Below are 23,228 nucleotides of genomic sequence, written 5' to 3'. Positions count from 1 at the left end.
TATCAAAATTAATCAGCCTGGAATGGTTTTAAATGCTGTGACAAGTTCAAACATGCTTGAAAATCAGGTTCCTCACTTTGCATGTGGATTGTGCTATTAAGGCCAGCGTGTGCTGACCTCGACTCGGCCGCCTGCAGTTGTCGATACCTCCAAGTGCAAGTGAAGTATGGAGGTATCTATTCTAGGAAATGTGCGGTCACAAGCAAGGTCAATGCGATGCGCTGCAGCCTGGCATGCCTGTAGTGTGCGCTGTCGCATTTTTGCGATGCGATACAGCCTGCTTCGGCGATAGTGTGCACTTAGCTTTACATTGAATACGAGACCGATGATACTCGACTCTAACCAAGGTATTCCATTTAAATTTCAGGATTTTTGAAGTGTTCTGTCATAGGAAAAATTTGAGAAATGCTGGTGTAATGCATAAGTTGTCTTTTGGATTGAACTGATGTTTGACCTTAGTAAATAGAACTCTATGCTTATTATGTTGTTTCAGCCTCTATTCTGTATATGGTGGTGATGATGAGATGATTCCTGATAGCATAGCATGGTGGTGTTCTGATAACTTTTTTTCTCAGGAGGTTCTAGTTTAGTCTTCAAGCATACATCAATGCTTAAGTATTTTAATCATGTGAAGTTCCAAGCAGGGATAGATGGTTAAGTTCATGCAGATCATGCAGTATCAAATATTGAATATAACAAATTTAAGAATCCTGCTGTTCTGTTTCATTTCAGTAGTTACCAGTAAGGTAGGCATTAATCGCTCTTAATGCTCTCTGACATTGGTAGAAGAGAATGTAAATCTGAAAAAATTAACAATTTTTTTGAGTAAAATCCCATTACTGCTAACATTTTTGTTTCCAGTTTTTATCTGAAATGTGAGTGACTTTTGAATAGCATAATAACTGCTGAAAATCATATTTTGGATTTCCTTCCACATGTTTTAAGTTGATACAGAGATGATTTTGCTTAATTGATGAATATTAGAAAATATCACTTCTGATAGTTTTCTTTTTATGGTCTGTGACTTTTATGTAATGCTTTGCTTCAGGGCATAGTTAATTCAAATGGCAATAGATAAGTAATTTTTGCTGGTGACCTGGGAGAGTTTGGCGATTTTTATATTTTTTACTATGCTTTTTCTAGTGTTGTGTGCTCACAATTAAGACTGTTCTTGAGTTGAGAAGATAATCTGAATATATAATTTGCATACAATACATTTTGCCCATCTTAAAGCAGTGTGTTGGTATTTTACTTATTCAGGATTTAATACTCTTGAATAAGCAGAGACCTTAACAGCATCCCCCTTGGGATGGTCTTTAATTTAAGGTCTGAATTGCCTTTGCTTATCCATCTCAGGTTAATTCTATAATTTGCCTAACCATTGAAACAATCATGTGACAATAATATGGTTTTGAATTTGTCATGCAGCATATACATTTTAATTGTCCACTTTCTTAATAAATTAAAAAAATTATATATATGTGTATAGCATTTTTTTTTTAAAACAATAAGTGCAAGCACTCATTCTTTGCTAGAAAGAAAAATTGAGCATTAAAAGAAATATGAAAAGAAACCTAAACTCAAACTCCGTAGTGTGATAATGTTATTGGAGTAACAATAAATTAAGCATACAACACAAAGTTTACTAAGAATAAAAATATTGTATAGACAAAAAAAAATAAGTAAAATATGTACAGTGATTTTCATTAAAAATTTTATATAGCAAACACCTTAAATATAGTAGTGAAGATTTTCATTCAACATCTAAGCTTATTTGCTCCTAGGTAGATTTGTAAAAATGATTGAATATTACATATTTCTAAATGCACCATATCCATGTCACACATTACTGTTAATGAACATGCCAGTATACTATACCTTTGTGTAAAGAGTGAGATGAGACTCATACTCATATATATTACACTGGAAAACAAGGATTTTGTAACTAGGATCCTATTGTTAATTCCGTAAACTAATTACCAGTTACCAGCTACCAAAACTTAAAAATGGAACATTTTTCTAGCATATCAAGGTTATTTGTTAACAGATATGCTAGAAAAATGTATCCTGCCAGAGCATATCTTGGCTACCATTCAGTGATTAAATACAATTAAGAGAAATCATGGGAATATACAAGGATCCATATTTAACTTTTGTAGATTTGGAAAAGGCATACGTCAAAGTGTCAAGAGAAAAGCTGTTCAAAACACTGCAGTTACTTATAATTCAAAGATAGTCTAAGTCAGCATTTAGAATTGAAGGAGATACACAAAGATAGTCTGATGTTAATTCAGTCAGATGTGAGATTTGGGTACACATTATCTCCACTGTTATTCATCATCTATATATGAATCACAATATGAAGGAAAGTTGAATTAAACCTAATATCAAAATGATGTTATGCTCCTAAATAAATCCAGTACAACACTACAGGATTCCCAGACTAAATTGAATTACTGATTTTCATACCAAATTTAATAATAATAAATAAATTAAATGAAAAAGGAAAGTTGGTTCTTGTTGGGGATCTAAATAGAGTAGGAAATGATTGTCAGACATACAAAAATATTTTGGAAAAATTTGGAGAAAAGAGGAAGTCTAATAATAATGGCATATACCTGTTGGATTTCTGCTCAGGACATGGACTGGTCATTACTAGCACAGTGTTCCAACATAAAAATGTGCACAAATTCACATAGAGAGAAGAGGCAAGGAATAAGAAAAGTCTCATTGACTATGTTATTGTTGATTGTACAGAGGATTTGAAATTGGAAGTGATCACCATTTAGTCTTGAGCAGGATAAAACTGAATTTCATACTGAAAAGAAGAACATATAAGAAAGTTTTAAAGCGAATAAAAGTTGAGCAGCTCTCAGATTTGAATTGTAGACTAAAATACACAAATATTTTTCAAGAAAAGTTTGAGAACAGGAACCAAGCCCTGAAGAAAACAAAGAAAACACTGATTGATTCAGCCAGAGAGGCATGTGGTGAGGTTCTCTGTAAGGATAGGAAAATCAGAACTCCATGGTGGACACAGGAAGTTAAAGAGGCAGTGAAAGAAAAGAAGAAAGCACATCAAAAGTTCCTGGCAAATAAGTCAGCTTGTGCTCTTAGAGAATACAGAGACAAATGAAAGAAAGCTAAACACTGTGTAAAACTAGCTAAACAAATTCATGGGAGGACTTTGGTAAGAACGTAGAAAATAAATATCAAGAAGGTGGCAAGATATTCTGGAGTTGTTGACGAAGCTCAGAAATGGAGGAAATGGAGAAAAATTAGAGATGATAAAGGTGACATGAAAACAGCAGAAAAAGATATCATTGAAGTATGGAGTAATTACTTCAAAAAATTGCTAAATGAAACAATCAGTAACAGCACATGGTAAAAAATACTGACCAGACATGCAGTCAGGAATACATTACCATACTTAAGTAGAAAAAGCCATCAAAAGCTTGAAATGTAGAAAGGCAGCAGGAGTAGATAATATTCGACCAGAAATGCTCAAGTATGGTGGTATAAAAGTCTTACAGTGGCTACACTGCATAGTTCAGAAGGCCTAGACAGAGGGACAAATTCCCAATGATTGGAGTAGAGCTCATAGCCCATATATAAAAAGGGAAATAAAACTGAATGTGAGAATTACACAGGTATTTCTCTACTGAGTGTTCCTGGTAAGATATATGCAAGTATACTTGAGAAACGATTGAGAAGGATTGTGGAAGAGAAGCTTGGTGAAGAACAAGCTGGATTCAAGCCAAATAGAGGCTGTCAGGATCAGATTTTTATAGAACAAGTAAAACATTTCAGCTATTTATGAACTATTTTTAGTGAAGATAGTCAATTAAATATGGAAATAGACAACAGAATCAACAAAGCTGATATGGTAGGAAGTCAACTGAATAAATTTATGTGGAATAAGAGAGAAATTACCCAAAACACTAAATTAGCTGTATAGAAGCCAATTTTAACTTATTGATCTGAGAGCTGGGTCAGAAGTAAAACACTTGACCAAAGATTAGAGACCGCATATATGAGAGTACTGAGAAAGATTAGGAGCATGAACAGATGGCATTAATGGCTATATGTTGGCAATAAAAACAAAGATATTAGGAAAGAACTTGACGTTGTCAGCATCCAGGAGCCATTCTCAGGTGGTACGGTCACTTAAACAGAATGGGAGAGGAAAGATTAGCAAAACAAGTGTTATCTACTAGGCTGGTAGAAAAAAGACCCAGAGGAGGACTAAGATATTGGTGGATATTGATACAGTAAAAAGTTCCTGAGAAGATAGAAATATAAGATCTGATAATGTTGGAGTCTTCACAGGTAACAGACTGATTTGGAAGAAAATTGTAGATAGGAAGTTAGTAATGATGTAATTTTTCATGTAGTACTATCATATCCTGTACACCTCTTGAGGATATATATCAGGAATTTAATAATTAATAAATAATTGCATTAATAAATTTAGAGGTCAATTTAATAATTTATATGGAATAAGGGAGATAATCAACACACTGAATTAGTTATATACAAGACAATGTTTAAAGCTAATTATAACTTATAGATATGAGAGCTGGGTCAGAAATAAAACTGTTAATCAAACGCTGGAGGCCACAGATATGAGAGTCCTGAGAAATATTATGGGAGTAAACAAATGTCATCAGTGGCAGTACCATATTAAAAATGATATTAGAGAAGAACTGGATATTAGCATTGAGGAATGTGTTAACAGAACTAATCTCAGGTGGTCACAAACAGAATAAACAGGAAAGATTAGCAAAGCAATTTAATATACTTTCAAGTCTCGGCCAAAGAAAAGCCGGATGGACTATCAAGCCATGATTCAGGAAAAGGTAAACGAAACTGGAGACAAAGGAACATAATGAAAATCGCAACTTGATGAATAACTAAACCAAGCCAGTGTAAAGATATGTATAGTAACAGAAAGAAACAAAAAAGCAGAACAGTACCAAAGAATAATAATTATATATAAATCTATAGCAGAGTTAAAAAAAAAATGAAAGCAAAAGCAGATATAATGATGATACACAGAACATTAAGAGGTTACAGAACAGTAATCAGGGCATATGCACCAGAAGAAGGGAAAGAAGAAGAAAATACAATCTTTTACACAGAACTGCAGAAATTCGTAGATAAAACAAACGAAGCAGACTATTTACTACTAGCAGAGAATTTAAATGCCAGAATAGGAAACAGGAAATGTAAAACAAACATAGGGAGATTTGATGAAGATATAAGTTATCAAAATGAACACAAACTGCAAGATTTTATCATTTATAATATGAGAATAATGAATTTGTTACTTAAACATAAAGAAATAAACATACATGGTCAGCCAGAAAATTTAAGATATTAACTACATTATTGCAACTTTCAAATTAGCTAAGTTAATCCTAAATGTTAGAGTATATTGAGGTTTTGAATTAAATTCTGATCATTTTATGGTATAGACAAAAATTTGATTTAAACCAAAATGGCTAAGAATAAATAGTGGAAAATAACTATCAACCAAGTTTTACATGCAGTTTGATGATTTAGCTACTGTAAAATTGAAAAGCAGAAAAGAGATGGTAGTTCTAGTAGGGGGAAAAAAAAATTTGACTGGTGATAAATAACAGTATGAGAGAGGATATGAGTGTAACAGAAGCTGGTTAGAGAGAGAGGAATCAAAACTTGGATTGATGAGAATGGAAATTTTTCAAGAGAGCAACAGAGTTTATTAAAGAGGAGGTCCTGCTTCAGTAACTTATTACATTTTAGAATAAGGTAACAGGTGTATTAGACTGGAGATGCTTATACTATAACTTTTTCTTATTTTTTTATAGTATTTGATAGAATATAACATTCAAAAAACCTCTGGTGAAATTGAGCAGGATGAGATTGAGAGTCAGTCAGTGGCTTGGTTACAGGGATGGACTGAAGATTCTGTTCTAGGACCACTGTTGTTCAATTTATATCTCAATAAGCTTAGGGAGTGCGAGGAGAGGAGTTGAATAGGTTGATACTTTGGGCTGTAAAATGGGATGTTACTTCAATGTCATGTACTTTGTGCAGAGAAGATGAATGAGTTTTTATTATATTAGAGGAAGTGAGAAGTGAGAGATCTAGAGCTGAAGTTAAATGGGTACATCACAAAAAGCTGTGAAAGTTATTTTCTGTCATTGCCAGAAAATTGTTGTTATAATGTGAATGATGCTGACAATTAGGGTAAATGAGGTGATAGTTGTATTATTCAAGGCACTAATCAGGCCATATTTGGATTTCTGTGCACAAATCTGGATATTTGAGAGAGAGAGAGCACAAGAGGAAAGTGAAAAGTTTTGAGTGAGTGAATGATGTAAGTGTTCTGGACTTTCTTTTTTTCTGAGATCTAGAGCTGAGTTGAGTGGTTAACATACTTTTTAGCTGGGAGATGAATTTCATTGCCTTGTCTGAGACCATTGCCCTGCTTAATCTAGGCCTGAAGTGGCTTGAAAAATTCCATGTTTGGTCTTTAGAGCAGGGTTTCTGCATTATGTTGAAAATAAATGAAAACACACACAAAAAAATTATAAGATTGATTAAAAAAAAAATCCTTCACCTGCCCACAATACAATTGTACTATAGGTTTGCAAATAACTTTTCGTGGGTGGGAGCAGCATAAAGGCTGGGGGGAAAAAAGGGATTGCTGGAAGAATTGCTTCTTCCAACAGTGAAAATCATTAGTGTGTTATCTAAATATGATAGTAGCAAATTAAAAAAGCCTGTGATGGCAAATAATTCAGTGTGCATGTGTGTGTGGGCTGTGTAGAAAGAATGGTTGTGAGTTGTTGGATGTGTGGAGTGAGTTTGAAGGGATTTATGTAAGAGATACTGCTTGCACTAGAATACATTTGATGTCAGGAGTCTGGAACAGCATGAGTTTGCTAAGGGAAAGTCTTATTTGGGTACCTTGCTCACATTTTATATAATATGAACAGTTGAGTTAAACATGGGAAATTAATACACTGTGATGCTTTTGACAGAATAATACTAGAAGAAACTGACCAGGCTCATAGGGATAAAGGGATCTGGGAGTTTTCAATTTCCTATATAGGAAATTGAAGGGCCATATAGCAAAGACTATACATAGTGTGCTCGTTAAGTAATTGATTTTTTACAGGATAGCCCTTTAAATAAAAGTAACAAGCGTGTTTATGGTTTTGACTGCTAGTGTGTATTGTAATTGCAGGTGCAACTTTTGAGTTGGGTGACATAGCAAATTTTTGTGTGGCAACCATTGAAGTAAGAGTGCAAGTGAGGCGTGTCAGAAGTTGCATCATGGAGCAAACAGCTGTGATAAAAATTTTACTTTTAATTAGGAAAAACTGCTACAGAAGTGTACCAAGACTTTAAAAAGTTTACAGCAATGACTGTCTGAGCTGTGCACACATGTCGCTGGTATTCAGTGTAGAGAGGAGTCCCTGGAAGATGACCCATGCTATGAACGGCAGTATGGACAATAAAGCTGTGGGGAAAGCTAGAGAAATTGTTGTCCATGACAGGCAAATAACCACTAGGCAACTTGCTGTGCAGCTTGGTGTCAGTAAGGAAACAGCCAGATTAATCTTAGAGATTTGCACAAGAGGAAGATTCGTTCAAGGTTTGTGCCACAAATGTTGACACACGAACATAGCGTGTGCCGGGTTGCATGTAGTCAAAATTTCATCCAAGTTGATCAAGATCATGGTGTGTTGCAAAGAATAGCCAGTGATGAAAATTGGTGTTTTCAGTTTGATCAGGAAACGAAAAACAAGAGCATGGAATGGTGTGAAATTTCTTCTCTCCAGCAGAAGAAAGGTTGCAAAAATCATGTATCAAGACAATAGTCATTGTTTTTTTGCAATGCTGCTGAAATTATTCACTGCAAATTTGTTCCTGAGGGCACCACAGTGAATGGTCAGTATTATTTAGGAGTATTGCAACATTTGTATGCGATGTGTCAGGCAAAAACTGTTCCACAATAACAATTGGTTTCTTTTGCATCACAACACGCATGCATACTGCGCTCTGCCTGTGAAGCATTTTCTGGCTTTGAAATATATCTGTGTAATCCCCCCCCCCCCCCCAATAGTGGATAATTTGCTATTTCATTTTAGGAATGTCATTGTGCCTGTGGGCTCTGGGTTGGGAGTATTTTTAATATCACTTCCACACATGACAGGCTGGAAAGTCAATAGCAAATCAATGTAGTGTGTGAGTAGTGGCCAAGAGAAGGAAAGCCATTTCAAAGAACTGAGAATGTAATGAAACATGAATGGGAGTTGCTGCTTTGGTGAGATCATTCGACTTTCAAAATGATGGGCAATTATTGCTCACATTACTGCAGGTTTAGCAGAAATAGGGAGCATTACAGATGTCAGTTCTGCTGAACAGCACCAATGGAATTATCTTTTCTACCGATATTAATGACCTTGTTTCTGAGCGAGAGCTAATCAGTTAGCCAAACTGTCCTCTTCTGAGGAACTATAAAGAATTCTTAGGCAGTTCTTAGATGCACCACCAAAAATGCATGGGCATATTTAGTAGCTGAAAAGATGCAAAGTAACTTATGTTGTCGTGTGGTCCTTCAATCCATGGACTGGTTGTCTATTTGGCATTTCTTCATACCTTCTTGTTCTCGAATCTTCACATAGTTGTTTGAAGCTCATTCTTGGTCTTCCCCTCAATCTTTTACCCAGGATTTTCCTTTCTGTTACTGTTTTGAGGAAATTGTTATACCTTGGTAGGTGTCCTATCCATTTGAGTCATCTCTTCTTTATGACCTCCAATATACTTCTTTGACAACTTTGTTGTTGCTTTTTTCTTTTCAACTCACTTTCATTAATTGCCTCTATCACCATATCTCCAAGGACTAGGTATTTCTGATCTTGTTTAAGGAGTGTCCAGGTTTCCAATGCGTAATAATGTGACTAGCCAGACAAAGGTCTTTTCTAGTCTTTTTCTGAGTTCGATGTCAATTTGCTTTGATGTGGGTATGTGATATTTATTGTAAAATGCTTTCTTTGCCTTTGCAATTCTTGATTTCACTTCTTTTGTGCAATGTGCATATTCTGTAATCAACTGTTCCAAGTACGGGAAGGAAGATACTTGTTTAATGGGTTTATTTTCTATTCTGACATTCACAGCATGGGGTTTCTTTCCCGTTATCATTGCCTTTGTTTTTGTGAAGTTTATTCTCATGCCATATTCGGATGTCTTATTTATTCTTTTCAGCATTTTCTCTAGTCCATTAGAGCAACCTGCTATTATTGCTTGGTCATCTGCAAATTTAACATTTACTCTTTTGCTATTTATCACAATTTCGTACTCTTTGTTTAAAGCCTCTCTCATTTTGTTTGCAGCAATGATAAAAAGGATTGGGGAGAGTAGGCATCCTTGTCTTACACCTCAGTTTTAGCTGGTTCTGACCAATCCTCTTGCAGAGACACAATCTGAGCTCGGACTGTATGAACGAGAACAAGTGACATCGTCCAGTATTGTTCAACATCAATAACGTTTTATATCTGTATTCTGTTATTTGAGTTTATGAATAGCCAGACGGTTATGATGTGTATTTATTAATTCTCTTGTTTAAACATTAAGTTATACTATTTACCCCCTGAAGATGTAAATCCTACGATTTACGAAACTTGTCGGGAACTATTATTTCAGAATTTTGTATAACCGAATAATAAAAAATATGGTGTAATCACCGAAATATATCTTTTGAGTTATACTTCTGTGTTTATATGTAATATTTTTTATCCTCCTGTAGGTTCATCACTTCTATTTCCTTGCATTGTTGATTCCACCAGTTTTCTTTAGTTTCTCATACGTCATTTGTCCTTCTGCTAAGTTAATATTTTTCCATTTTTGCCTTAGTATTTCAGTAGTGATCCATGGCATTTTCAGTTCTTGTAGTTTTATTCCTGTGCATTCTTCTGCTGCTCCATTTATTGTATTGATGTCTTTCCAGAGATGTGTCAGTATCTGTAGCTCCCAGTTTTTGTTTAACTTGTTTATCTGTTGTTGCAATCTCTGAATCTTTGTTTCATTTCCTTTTCTTTTAAAATTTCTACATCCCATTTCTTTCTAGCTTTGGTTTTTTTTGGTGGGAGAGGGGATTTTTCATTTTAGTTGGCTTTTCTTCATTACTAGGTTGTGGTCAGATCCTATATCTGCTCCTGGGAAAGCCATAGCTTTCTTAACTTGGTTCCGGAATTGCTGTTTTACAGTGATGTAGTCAATTTGTTTGTTCCCCTAGACCAAGGGTGTTCAACCCATCGATCGCAATCAACCGGGGAGAGATTTTTGGTCGATCACTTGTGTATTCCTCCTTACTTACAAATTTAATTAAAACTGAAAACATAATATTTTATTTATCATTATTTTGTATTCGCTTTAAGTGTGTTGCTGTTGTTTATTTATTTTTCGTTAAAATTGTCAAATCAGTAATTTTCTTATAAATCCGGGTAAATGAATTAATTTGGATCAGTGGAAGTCAAACAGCTAGCTGAGTGAATACGATTATATAAGCAAAGTGTAAAAACTTGATTGTAGCTTAAATATTCCAAAGCACATTACATCGATTTTTTACTTTGGTTAAGTCCCATGTGAATATTGTAAAAAAAATAAATTTTGTTTGTCTCGGTATAGTTTGTATTAGATGTTTTTGTAAATAACTCTTTTGAAGCTAACTGTATATACTGCTTTAATAAGAATATGTTAGAGTTAAAAACAAAGGCAATGTTTTTGTCGCCGAAGCTGTACATAGCGGCATTAGAAAGATTGTTATTGAAACTTGTATGTATGAGAAAGGCTTGCAGGCTCTAAGTGTAAACATCTCCGAAGTCAGTCAGAAAGAGCTCAAACAACTTTCCAATGGCCGGCAACTTACAATCAAAAGAAAGCAGAGGAGAACAAAAGGCGTGCCGAACTTGGAACTTAAGGTGAAAGACTCGTACCGATTCTTTGGAGGTTGCCAAACTTCATGCGAGGTCTCAGAGGAGGCCTAATAAAAAGGGACTGAAGCAAGCAGAAGGGGTCCCGGTTCCAGAATTGCTGTCACAGAGGAGGTCGCCTGGTCCAGAGTCTCCGTCAGAGAGACTGTCCGGATCCACGTTGCTTGAGAGAGGGGTTTCCCGCTTCCAGAAAGGAGCTTCTCAGTTCGAGATGTCGCTAGAGAGAGAGAGACTACTTCTAGGCCGCAGACAAGGTTTCAAATTGCCGAAAGGAAGAGTTCCAATTGCTGGAGAAAAGTTTTCAGACCAGGTTAATGTCAGACATTCCAGCGTGTTACGTTTTCATTATAATTTGATGAATCAAATTACTTCACTGATATTGCTTAGTTAATGGTATTTATTCACATGGTATTTCAAGATTATTCAAGTAAAGAAGAACTTTTGAAAATTATACCATTATTGGAAAGGACTAGGGGAGAAGACTTTTTTCGGCATTTGATGAATTTGTGAAACAACACAAATGTCCGCTTTTTAAACTTCTGTCTATTATTACTGATGGTGCTCCTGCAATGATGGGTAATAAATCAGGCTTCATTTCATTATGTAAAAATGATGACAAATATCCAGATTTTTTAACGTAACACTGTATTATTCACCAACAAGTACTGTGTAATAAAAGATGTTTTGGATATTACATTTAAAATTATAAATTCTGTTCGAGGAAAAGCTGCTACAGCGGTTATTTAAATTACAGGCAGATAATGATAGCGAACTCCTGTTTTATAATAATGTTTGCTGGCTCAGCAGAAGTCAATTTTTAGAAAGATTTCTTGCATTAATTAACAATATAAAAATTTTTCTTGATGAAAAAGGAGATATTTATCTCCACAATTGAGTGATAAAAGATGGTTGTTACACTTATAATTTTTAGTAGATTTCTGTACAAAATTAAGCAATTTAAATTTAGAGTAACAAGATAGAGATAAAAATTTAATTGACATGTTAAGTTCAATAAAAACTTTCCAACAATACTTACTTTTATTAAAGAAAAATATAAATGACCACAAATTTAGACATCTCCCATATTTATTAAAATTTTTTTGAACAAAATCAAGAAATGCTTCGCCATGATTTAAAAGAATTTATTCGTGAAATAGAATTAGTTGAGGAAGAAATATATTTATTAAAATTTTTTGAACAAAATCAAGAAATGCTTTGCCATGATTTAAAAGAATTTATTTGTGAAATAGAATTAGTTTGAGGAAGAAATAAATTAAGATTTAAAGATTTTAATAAAAATGAAATGATTGTATACCAATTATTACAGACTTTTCAGATAACACAAATAATTAATAATAATAAATGAAAAGTTTGTTAAATGCCGAGTGGTTAGCGTATCTGCTCTCCAGCCAAAAGGTTGTGGGTTCGAATCCTGCTGTGGGCATGGATGTTTGTGATTGTCTGCAGAAATATTAGTGGTGATGTGGGGTGGTAGATGGCGTTGGTGTAGTTGCTGCTAGAATGAACTGTAGAGTAGGTGCCCTCCCTGGAGGTGTGATGTAATAATAATAAATACTTGATCATCATCAATATTTAACATGAAGCTATACTTATTTCTGTGTTATGAGTATTGTAAAATTAAATCTGTAGTTTGTACTTTTAGTGTAGTAATTTTCCTTTCCCAACTCATTACCTCATTTCCACTATTTTACATAAAGATAGGCACTGAAAAAGTGTCAATATTTAAAAACAAGGGATACAATTTATAGAAATGGATTTAAAAGGGATACACAAGTAGAAAAAGCTTGGGAACCACTGCCCGAGACTATTCCAAGTGTATCATCTCTTGGGGGGCTTAAAACCAGGTGTTAGTGATCATAAAGTTTTCTTGTTTATAAAAGTCTATTAGTCTTTGTCCTCTTTCGTTTATTGTTCCAGGGTCAAACTTTTCACTGATGTCAGGAGTTTTTTTCTGCAACTGAGCATTCCAGTCTCCCATTATCACTACATTTTCTTTTGTTTTCGCCTTTCTCAATAGTCATTCTATTTGATCGTAGATTTCTTTTACATTATCTTCATTGTGTCCTGATGTTGGCATATATACTTGTATTATCATCAGACTCACTGGTTTGGCTGATAATCTTGCCATCATGCAATGTTTTACTGATTACCTCTACTTCAATCACTGCTTTGGTTACCTGCATGAATTACTCTGTATTCATTACTTTGAAACTCTCCATCTTGTTTCATTTACTCATATAATATTTTATTTTTTTCTCATTTCATTTTTCAAATTTTCTAGCTTTCCTGCTTTTAGTAGGGTGCGTACATTTCATGTGGCTATATTGATGCAAGGGATTTTGCCTACTAATGACCTGAGAGTCTGTCATCTCTCCTGCTGGGCACATTTGTTGAGGTCACAGCTCTGTAGTTGCCAGTTTGCATATCATTTGTAGGCATTCTTCCATGTGCTACTTGGAAATTAGTAGTAAAGTGGTTTCCCCTTAGCCTTCTTCACCAGCTGTATTGGCCTTCTGTTTGACTCCTCATCTTCTCTGACGATGTGGCTGGTCCACCATCATATATGAGTGCTTTTATGTTGGCACCGACTTGCCATGCATAGTACTATCATTGGGCTAGTGAGGTTTTTGAGTGAGACAGCTGTTCCCCCATGCCCTATTAGTGACTACCACTGTTGATCAGGTTTCCCTGCTTATATCACAGCTAGGCTATCTGAATATATATATATATATATATAAAAAGGTGGCAGATAGGAGAGTGACCTTTAGGTCACTCTCCTATCTGCCACCTGGAGACATGCCTCGTAGCAGTCAGCTCTGCCAAAGGCACTTACCACTCTTCCTGAGATTTGCATTGTTATTAGCTGAAAAGATGCTAAGAAGTAATTTGTCTTGAATGAAAAAAACAATGCAGTGTTTTAAAACAAAACAAGGGTGCTATAGAAGTGATGTAGTTATGCTAGGAGTGTTAGTCCAAGATCTGTTCTTCTACTCTTCCATTTGTTATCAAAGGACATCATCACGGCACTGATCTTAAAGGTCGAGATGTTTGAGTGCTGCAAGGCTTGTTATAGGAATAGGAGGAATGGAGATTGCTGTGATAAACAAAATGTGGAATATAAGGGCTTGAGGCTAGTGAAGGTGTTTTTTTTTTTTTTTTTTACATTTGTGAGTAAGAGAGCCCTGCAGAACACATCGCATAAATAGGAAAAGCTGAAGACAGAATACCCTTTACCATAACATGTAGTGATCAGAGGCAAAACTTGCTATCCAATTACAGAATAAGGCAGAGCAGACCATAACATGGCAGTTTGTTGAGGAGAAATCCTCCATGCCAAACCATATCAAATGCTTTAGAAATGTCAATGTCCCAGGAAGAGTGGTGAGTCATCACCCACCATGGTCCATGTCCAGAGGTGATGAAGATGAGATCTGCTGTGGGTCATGAATGGTGTAATCCTTATGTTTGGTCACTGGTTAGATGACAATTTTCAGGTGTTGAAGTTGATTGTTGATGACTGTTTCCATTACTGTAGAGCACTGATCAATAGTTTGGTAGATGCTTTCCTCTTTTTTGGAATTGGCTGTATATGGACCTGCTTCCATTGTGAGGTGGATGCTGGTTGAATATAATAGTGCAGAGATGGGAAAAAAAAAAAAAAATTAAAAATATTAATTCAGGAGTACAGTAAAATGCCATCAAGACCCAAAGCTTTAATGGCATTCAGGATGTTCAAGATTCTTCTGATGTCTGTCTAGTGGAAGGCTTAAGAGGCATGCGATGCAATATTCTATGCCATTTACCTCAGTTGTAGATGAGAAGAATGATTCTTGGAGGTCAGTTTTATATTTAGATCATGCTGCCATCTGCATGATAAAGAAGGCTGAAAACTATCAAAATTGCTTCCTTCCAACAGCTTTTGCAAAGGACTAGAAGGCACAACTGCCATTGGCACAAAGTAGATTTTTATACATTTTTTTTGGCAGTTATAAGTGTTTTTGCTAGTGTGAATTAACTGTATTCAAATCTCTAAGTTTATTTCTTTCTTTCTGTTCAATCAAACGAGTTATCATAAATGCAAGTATTTATAATCCTTTCTTTTAGTGTTATACGGTGATCAGCATTCATTTTAGAAATTATAGATTCTACAACCGTGTTAAAATAACCCTTTTTATTATCCCAAAGTTTCGATCTTCATATCAAGATCAACATTTGGAGCATACATAAATATACAAGACAAGATGTGTTACCTTTCAAACCGTAAGCTAGAGAAACAATGATTTGATCACATGCTACTCACTGGCATGACTTCTAGTGAAAAAAATAAAATTACATCAAGCTACATTTAATTTATGATTACATGAATAAACATTCTTGCTTGCAGATGGTTTTTCCTTCCAGTAACAGTTATGTCCTATTTCTGTTATTACAATTGTTATTTTTGATTTAAAAAAAAAAAAAAATTATAAGTTTCAACATGAATAAACAGATTTTTTCTTTAACAGTGATGTCATATTTTTTAGTATTAAAGTTATTTTAGATTTAGGATCCTGGATTTTCTACAGTCCTGTTTATAGTTGTTCTTCGAGAGGAAGGATTCGTAGGATGAATATATGCCTGCCATATGTATGGATTTTTAGATCAACATTATTGTTTAGATTGGGGTGGTTGATAATGATCTCACAAGCTTCCTTAAATTTGTGTTCATACCATGTTTTGGTGTGATGTAGACAATTAGTGCTTTTCCAGTCAATTCTATGTAAGGTGTTCAGGACATGATCAGAAAAGCCAGCTTCACCATATAATTATTATATTTGATATGTCGTTTATGTTCTTTTTGTTTGATGGGAATTGTGCATCCTGTTTCTCCTATGTATGGTATGTTGCAGGTGCAATAAATGCGGTATAATCTAGGGTGGGCCAGCGGAGGGAGTGGGTCTTTGGATGAGTTGAGTAAGCTTTTTAATTTTGCAGGAGGTTTAAAGGTGGCTTTGAGGTTGTATTTTTGTAGTACTCTGTTTTGTCGGATGTCCCTTTAATGTAGGGAATGATTATAGTTTTACTGTAGCCTGGTTTCTTTGTTTTTTATTGAGATCTTATAGAGAATTTTGTTAATAGTGTTTTGACTGTATCCATTTTTTTTTTTTGAAAAGTATTGCTGATCACTTTAAATTCGTTTTTCAGTGCCTGTTCACTGGAGCAGATCTTCAGAGCTGTGTTTTTTAGGGTATTGATGACACCTAGTTTTTGTGTTGTGTGGTGGTAGGAGTTTAATTGTATATATTGGTCAGTATGTGTCGGTTTCCAGTAAACAGGGAAGGAAAGATTGCCCGAGGAAAGACGTGTGACAAGTGTTTCTAGAAATGGCAGTGTGTTATGTTTTTCAATCTCAATTGTGAACCGTATACGTTTGTGTTGCTTGTTTAGGTGGCTAAGGAATGTGTCTAGCGGCCATGAGACCACATCGCGAAAACGTGATCTAGTCTCACGGCCAGATTCACAACATGAAAAAAAATAATAAAGTGTGTTATTATGCTTATTCAAGAAATACATAATCATCAACATCCAAGGCAGTATAGATATAATCCCACTTTCAGAAATTTGCCAGTTGAGAGGATGCTGAACATTTTAATTTATATTTGTTAAACAATGATTCATATCTTCCACCATCTTGTCATAAAATTCACTTTAGTGGGTATATGCTCTATCGACAAGTCAACCTTGCAATAGAGATCTCTTCATTCTCCTTAATGGATAATTCAGATATGAAAGATTTTGAGATGCACATTGAATCAAACACCACACAAACCCAAAATATAGATATGGTGCACTGATGATCTCCCAATTAAAGAACAATTACGTGATCATCCTACTAGCCAGTCTGGAAATATGCCACCAAAAACTTCACGAACGGCTATTACTTTAGTATTAAATTCATCACTGAACTTGAGGAAAATAAACATTTCTTGGCATACTTATCCAAGAATAATGGACATTATCATTCTAAATGTTCAGCAAAGCCGCAAATATATCTCCATGCCACGCTAAATCCGCTACCTGTAGTCAAAAATCGGGCATAGCTAAAAAAAAAAAAAAAATCAAAGATCTCTTTATATAAGGGGAATGGAAAGTAATCAATTTTTTGAACTACATTTTAATAAAGAAAAAATTAACATTATTCAATTATATAATCGACATCATTAATTATAACCTTATTCCAACGATCTGCTAAGTTTAGAATTCCTTTTTTGATAAAAGTTTTTTTTTTTGGAGGCAAAAAATGATATCAAACTCCTTTGTACATCATCTTGCGAACAGAAGGTTTTATTTCTTATGCTCTGTGTTCTAAGGACCCTGAATAAGTGATAGTCACTAGGGGCAATATCCGGCAAATATGGAAGATGTGGTAGAAGTTCCCATCCTAACTGCCTAATTTTTTCTTGAGCCATTCTTGCAGAATGTGGTTTTGCATTATATAGCTGCAAAATTACCCCTTTGATTGACAAGCGCAGGACGTTTGATTAACAATGCTTGATGTAGTTGCTCTAATCGTTTACAGTAGATGGCTGCTGTGATAGTCTTACCTTGTTCCATGAATTCGTAATGAATAATTCCATGAATATCCCACCAAACGCACAACAGAACCTTTGTGGATGAAGTCCATCTTTAGGTGTTGGCATTGGAGTTTGATTTGGAGAAAGCCACTGTTTTTTGCATTTAATATTCTTATACAGCACCGATTTTTCATCACCAGTTACGACTCATTCCAAAAAGGGGTCATTTTGTTGCCTGGTCAACAATGAATTGCAAATCGTCCGTCTCTGTGTTTTATTGTTGTCTGACAGTTCATGCGGTACCCATACACCCTGTTTAAGAACCTTGCCACTTATGTAAGTGCTCTTGGACAGTTGACCATGATGAATTAAGTTTCTCTGCTAATTCTTGTATGGTTTGTTTTGGATCTGATTCAACGAGAGTCTTAAGAGCATCGTCATCTAGAGTAAGAGGTCTTCTTGCAGAAATGCAGCTTGGATCCCCAACCACCATCACTGACACGGGACAATGACATCTCTGAATCCTGGGTGCTATGACATGTACTGTACGACCATTCAGGGCATATACCCGATTGTTTTGGCAGTTAAACGACTCACAAATCTCATCTGTGAAAAGGATAACTGTCTGTTGTTCACATACCACCAGAGAGAAGGACCTTTGATTTTAACATCCTCTGCCACATAAATCGTGGCATTAGGAAATGTCCAGTAGAACAACAATATGCTCTTATCCCCCAGGTCATAAGTTAGTTCACGTGACATTGTTCTCTGTGAAACTTGAATCTCTCGTGACATTACTTTCTGCATTCTCACAGGATTATGCCGGAAGCATGCTGCCTTCCTGGCCCTCACAAACTTTTGTTTTCTAAGACAGCATGGTCGACCTGTTCTGTTTTCTTTAGCAGTCAGATATGTATCATTATAATGGTTGATTCCAATATGCAAACATCCTACTATTACAGCCTGGTTCTCAATGTTCCCCATTGCATGTTAACCTGTAGAGATAGACTCTCTCTCTACCAATAAACAAGTGAATGCTGGCTGTGCACAGCGCCACTAACAGAACTGGGCTTGCGCAATTCGGTGAACAGTGCAGAGGTGTGCCAAAGTTGCAACAGTATATATGGCAATACTGTAGTTCTCATTTCAGAGAAAAGATATCATGTCTCCTTTGTCCTAGTTATCTTATTCAAGCTTAGTCGTTATTCACTAATATTTGCTAGATGAAACACTGGACCAGTAAGACCTTTCCTGCTGATATCGTTCGCCTCTTTGACTTCATCATCCACTCTGGTTGGTAAAAGCTTAGTTGAGTAGTTTCCTTTCTCCAACCCTTGCTAGTTAATTCAGGGGGTGATTGGAACAACACCTGGACAATATCTCTCCTAAACCCTTTTTTATAGTACAAGTAAGTGGATGATATCCTAGCAGTTTGGCATGGTTCCTTTACAGACCCTTCAAGATTTGTCACAAAGATCAACAGAATTAATCGTCATATCTGGTTCACTCTTGAGATAGATCACTAAATTGCCATTTCAAGAACTCCAGTTTCATCAACCAAATGGTAGCCATCATTTCTCCGTTTTTAGAAAGAAACTCATACCACACATGTACAATGGAATTTTTAGGAGTATTATGCATGATTTGAAAATCATGAATTACAATTTTTCCTTGTATTTATTTATAAGTCTGGTTTTTAATCCAGTCCATCTTCAGAAAGCCCCTTTACTATAGTAGATAATTGGCTACAGTGAAGGCAACTGTGTAAGTACTAAAATTAACTTCAACTAACTCTGAATTTTCTTCAGAATACTTTCTAATAAATTACTATCTGCTTCAGTTGTAGAGACTTCTTTCCCTAAAGATTCCTCCAGACTTAAATTATCTAATATGTAGTTTAGTCAGTGATTCTGCCTCCCCAATGAAACTTACAATAGTAACACTAGATCCATGTTAATATCTAAACTCTTACAAATTTCCAAGTGCCACCAGGGTTCTATAGGTTATTGTGATAGTACTACATGGTTAATTCACATTATTGCCAACTTCCTATCAGCAGTTTTGCTCTATATTAGTGAGGACTCCATTATCAGTCTGCTAATGCATTTTTAACTGCATCACTCTACCCAGAACTCAATCTTTGGAGTCTTTCTTTCCCACTCTGTTAAGTGACTTTAGACTAGCTCTGCTCACTCATTCCTAAATATTACAGATGTTGAGTTCCTTCTTAATATCTTCATTTTAATGATTCTGCTAATAATGTCTACTCAATCCAGTGATTTCTGTCAGAACTCTGGTCAAGAAGTCTTTAATAAACTGTTATTTCTAACTTAACTCTAGGATCAATAAGCTAAAATAGGTTGAAAATTACTGTATTTTTCAGTGTACAAGGCAAAATGGTGCTTCAACTTATAAGACAATACTTTTTTTTTTCTAAAATTTTTAGACCAAGAATTGGGGGGGGGGGGTCATCTTATACACAGGGATAACCGGTTGAGAGACCTGTGGTTACCGTGGTGAAACTGCCAGTACCTTGTCTCCACGAACAGGCTTCCACCAATCACTAGCCTTTGTTAACTCTGTCGATTGACGACATTAGCGGCTGATTCTGAATAAACCAATCAGAACTTTGAAAGCATTCATACGTCTGCAACTCGTTGGTGGAGTAAGTTAATGCATTAACAATATTTTGCACACTAGCCCCTAAAAAATCATTGTCATATTCTTCAAAATTCAAGTTAAAAGTCATCACTTATACAAAAGAACATGGAAGTAAAGCTTCAGGGAGACAGCTTGAACCTCCTACCACTGAGTGTATGATTAGACAGCAGAGAAAACAGGAAGAACAACTACTCAAGATGCCAGAAAAGAAGTGGGCCTTAATTGAAAAACCAGCAAAATGGTCAAACCTGGAGCAGAGGTTTAAGACTAATTATGGAGCAGTGCCAGAGTGGGATATGTGTCAAACAAGCTTATTCAATATGTGGCAAAAAGGTTTGCAAGAGAAATGAAAATTGTTGATTTTACAGGAAAGGCAAAATGGTGCTTCAACTTCATGAGGAGAGAAGGGTTGGTCATGAGAACACGAACCAAGTTAGCCCAGAAAATGCATCTTAGTATGTATCTTAAAAATATTACCCAATTACTAAACGTACTTTGAATGTTTAAAATATTGATTTCTTAATTTTGGGTTCAAAAAAGTAGGGTTTGTCTTATATACGGTATTTTGCTTCTGCTAGCATAATTTTTTTTCTTATTCCATATAAAGTTAGTCATCTGACTCCCAGCCAGTTTTGTTTAGTCTTACTGTCTTCCTTAAATGTTATGCCCAATTAGTTGAAATACCTGACTTGCTATACAAGTCAGGTATTTCAGGTATTTCAGGTACTGGCTCCATGCAGAAGTAAGGTGGTGCTTTCTGGGTTATTACTTTTCGTAGTATTGAGTTTTTTTTTTTTTACATAAAATTTGTAATAGCACTTTTTCAGTTGAATCCTGTATTTATTTCAGAGTGTAGAGCTGATATTAACATCTTCATGAGGTCTAATACTCCTTTTCCTTTATAATGTGATTCATATAAATGAATAATTGATGTTACAGCAATTTTCTCAGTGTTTTGAACAGCTTCCCTCTTGCTATCTAGTCATGCCTTTTCCTGATTTGCAAAACTTAAAATACAAATGATTTCTCAACGTTGACTCTTAAAATGAAAATCTGAAGTTGTCAACACCATCTTTTGGTCTTACCCCAACTTGTTCTTTTGCAGGGTTTCTTTTCTACAACTTTTTCTAGTCTCTTCTTAAGTATGCTTGCAATAAAGCTTACCTGGAACACTGAGTGTGTGTGTGGGGGGGGGGGGGGTAAGGATATTATGATAGTGCTACATTAAAACATTACTAACATCCTATCAACAATTTTCCTCCAAATTAATCTGTTGTGTCAAAGACTAATAATTTATATCTTCATGATAAAACAAAATACATGGCCATAGATGAAAATAATTTCACCCACAACTCATTTACCTTGGAGCTCTAATAAGCATGTCAACCAGAAATTAAACGAGAAATTACAATCGCAAGGTCAGTAATGGTGCAATTACAAAAAAATATGAAAAGACAAACATTTCTATTACGATTAAACCAAGGCTCGTCAATAGTTTGATTTTCATTTATGGGGCTGAATCTTGGATGCTCAGCAAGAAAGATATGGACAAGATAAACAGCTCTGAGGTACTGGAGAAGGATGTTGAGTCTCCTGGATGGACAAAAGGTCTAATGAAAGTATAATAAGTCAACTACAAATCAAGAGGCAGCTATGTTACATTGTAAATGAAAGAATCCTCAAATATTTTGGTCACATTTCAAGACATGAAAATGACAGCCTGGATAAACTTACATCCAGGGCAAAGAAAAAGAGGATGACCAAGATGGTCGGAGCAGATTAAAAAGATCACTGGACTTACTTTGGAGTTGGCTACTGCTGCAACAAAAGACAAAGAAATGGAGGGACATGCTTCCTCAAACATGAGGAGACTGAGCAAGAAGATCTTATATTTTTGTGTTCTAAGGTCCTTCTAACTTAGATGTTGGTCTTTTTCCTCCTATTCTGGTAAAAAAAAAGACTTGTTTTTAATCTCATTCACACCCTATGTTTATATTATTTCCTTATCGACTGCACCATTTAGTTAATGAGTGAGAGTATGCGAGATTTCAACCTTACACCTGTCCTATGTTCTTGTGTCAGTCATGGCTTAAACTTATAAATTAACAAAATTTATTTCTTTACCCTTCAAGGTTTGTAAATTTTTTAGGATTAGTGCATTGATATTCAGCATCACTGTTTTACAAATTAATAAAGCTCGTTAAGTATTTTTGTGTTTAATTTAACTCTAAACATCTGTACAAGAAATGACTACTCAGAAAATGCCATGTAATCAATCCCGAACTTTATTTTTAAAGTCCTTAACAATTCTTTCTCATATCCTATTCATTGTCTAGGAAAATTTACAAATTATTTCTACTTGTAACATTTCGATATAACTGGGAGCTCATTTAACATTATTGCAGATTTACTTTAACATAATCCTTTTTGACTTTCGTATTAAGCACTTATATGAAAGTGTCAGAAGCAATATGAAATCAATGCTATTAAATAAAGAACAAGAACATATTACTTGAATTTTCCAGGTGCAACTACATTCCTTTAGGTATTTACAACATGAACTATTGTTCGTAAAGTGCATTTTTGCTGCATGGGTCCATTTCTATCCGAGCAATAATGTTCTTCACCCTCTGGGCAGTTTTCTGTTTTGTCCTTCCTGCCGATTTCCTGTATCTTCAGAATTCTCTTCCCACAACAAATGCTTTTTCTGCCAATGAAATCTTTCTTACTGACAAATGCTTTTCCTTACCATCAACTTCTACGTGATGACTTATGCGAGTCACTCCAACAGCATGCAGAGATCCTTACATTATGATGATCCAGAAGTGAAAGTTTTTATACATCAAGTCTTACACCATGTGTGCATGCTCGTCTCCTGTGATTTACAGCATAGCCACTGTTAAATTGTGACAGATTGAGCATTTAGGAATTCCAATCTTATCACGGTTTAACAAACTTACTCAATGAAAAGGAAAATAAATACATGTGTTTGTCTCTAAGTGTT

The 23,228-nt window shown here is 35.2% G+C and overlaps 1 protein-coding gene across 1 annotated transcript in view; it reads left to right on the top strand.

Moving 5' to 3' along the window:
- Positions 1 to 23,228, top strand: part of LOC150096623 (nucleolar protein 9) — a 212,533-nt gene that overhangs the window by 161,552 nt on the left and 27,753 nt on the right. The window lies entirely within an intron of this gene.

Source organism: Typopeltis vanoorti, chromosome 18, assembly GCF_054136105.1.
Source record: "Typopeltis vanoorti isolate ZY-2024b chromosome 18, IOZ_Tvanoo_1.0, whole genome shotgun sequence".
In the NCBI taxonomy this organism is placed as follows: Eukaryota; Metazoa; Arthropoda; class Arachnida; order Uropygi; family Thelyphonidae; genus Typopeltis; species Typopeltis vanoorti.
Note: the sequence above shows the minus strand (reverse complement) of the source record. Positions and strands in the feature narration are given on the sequence as shown.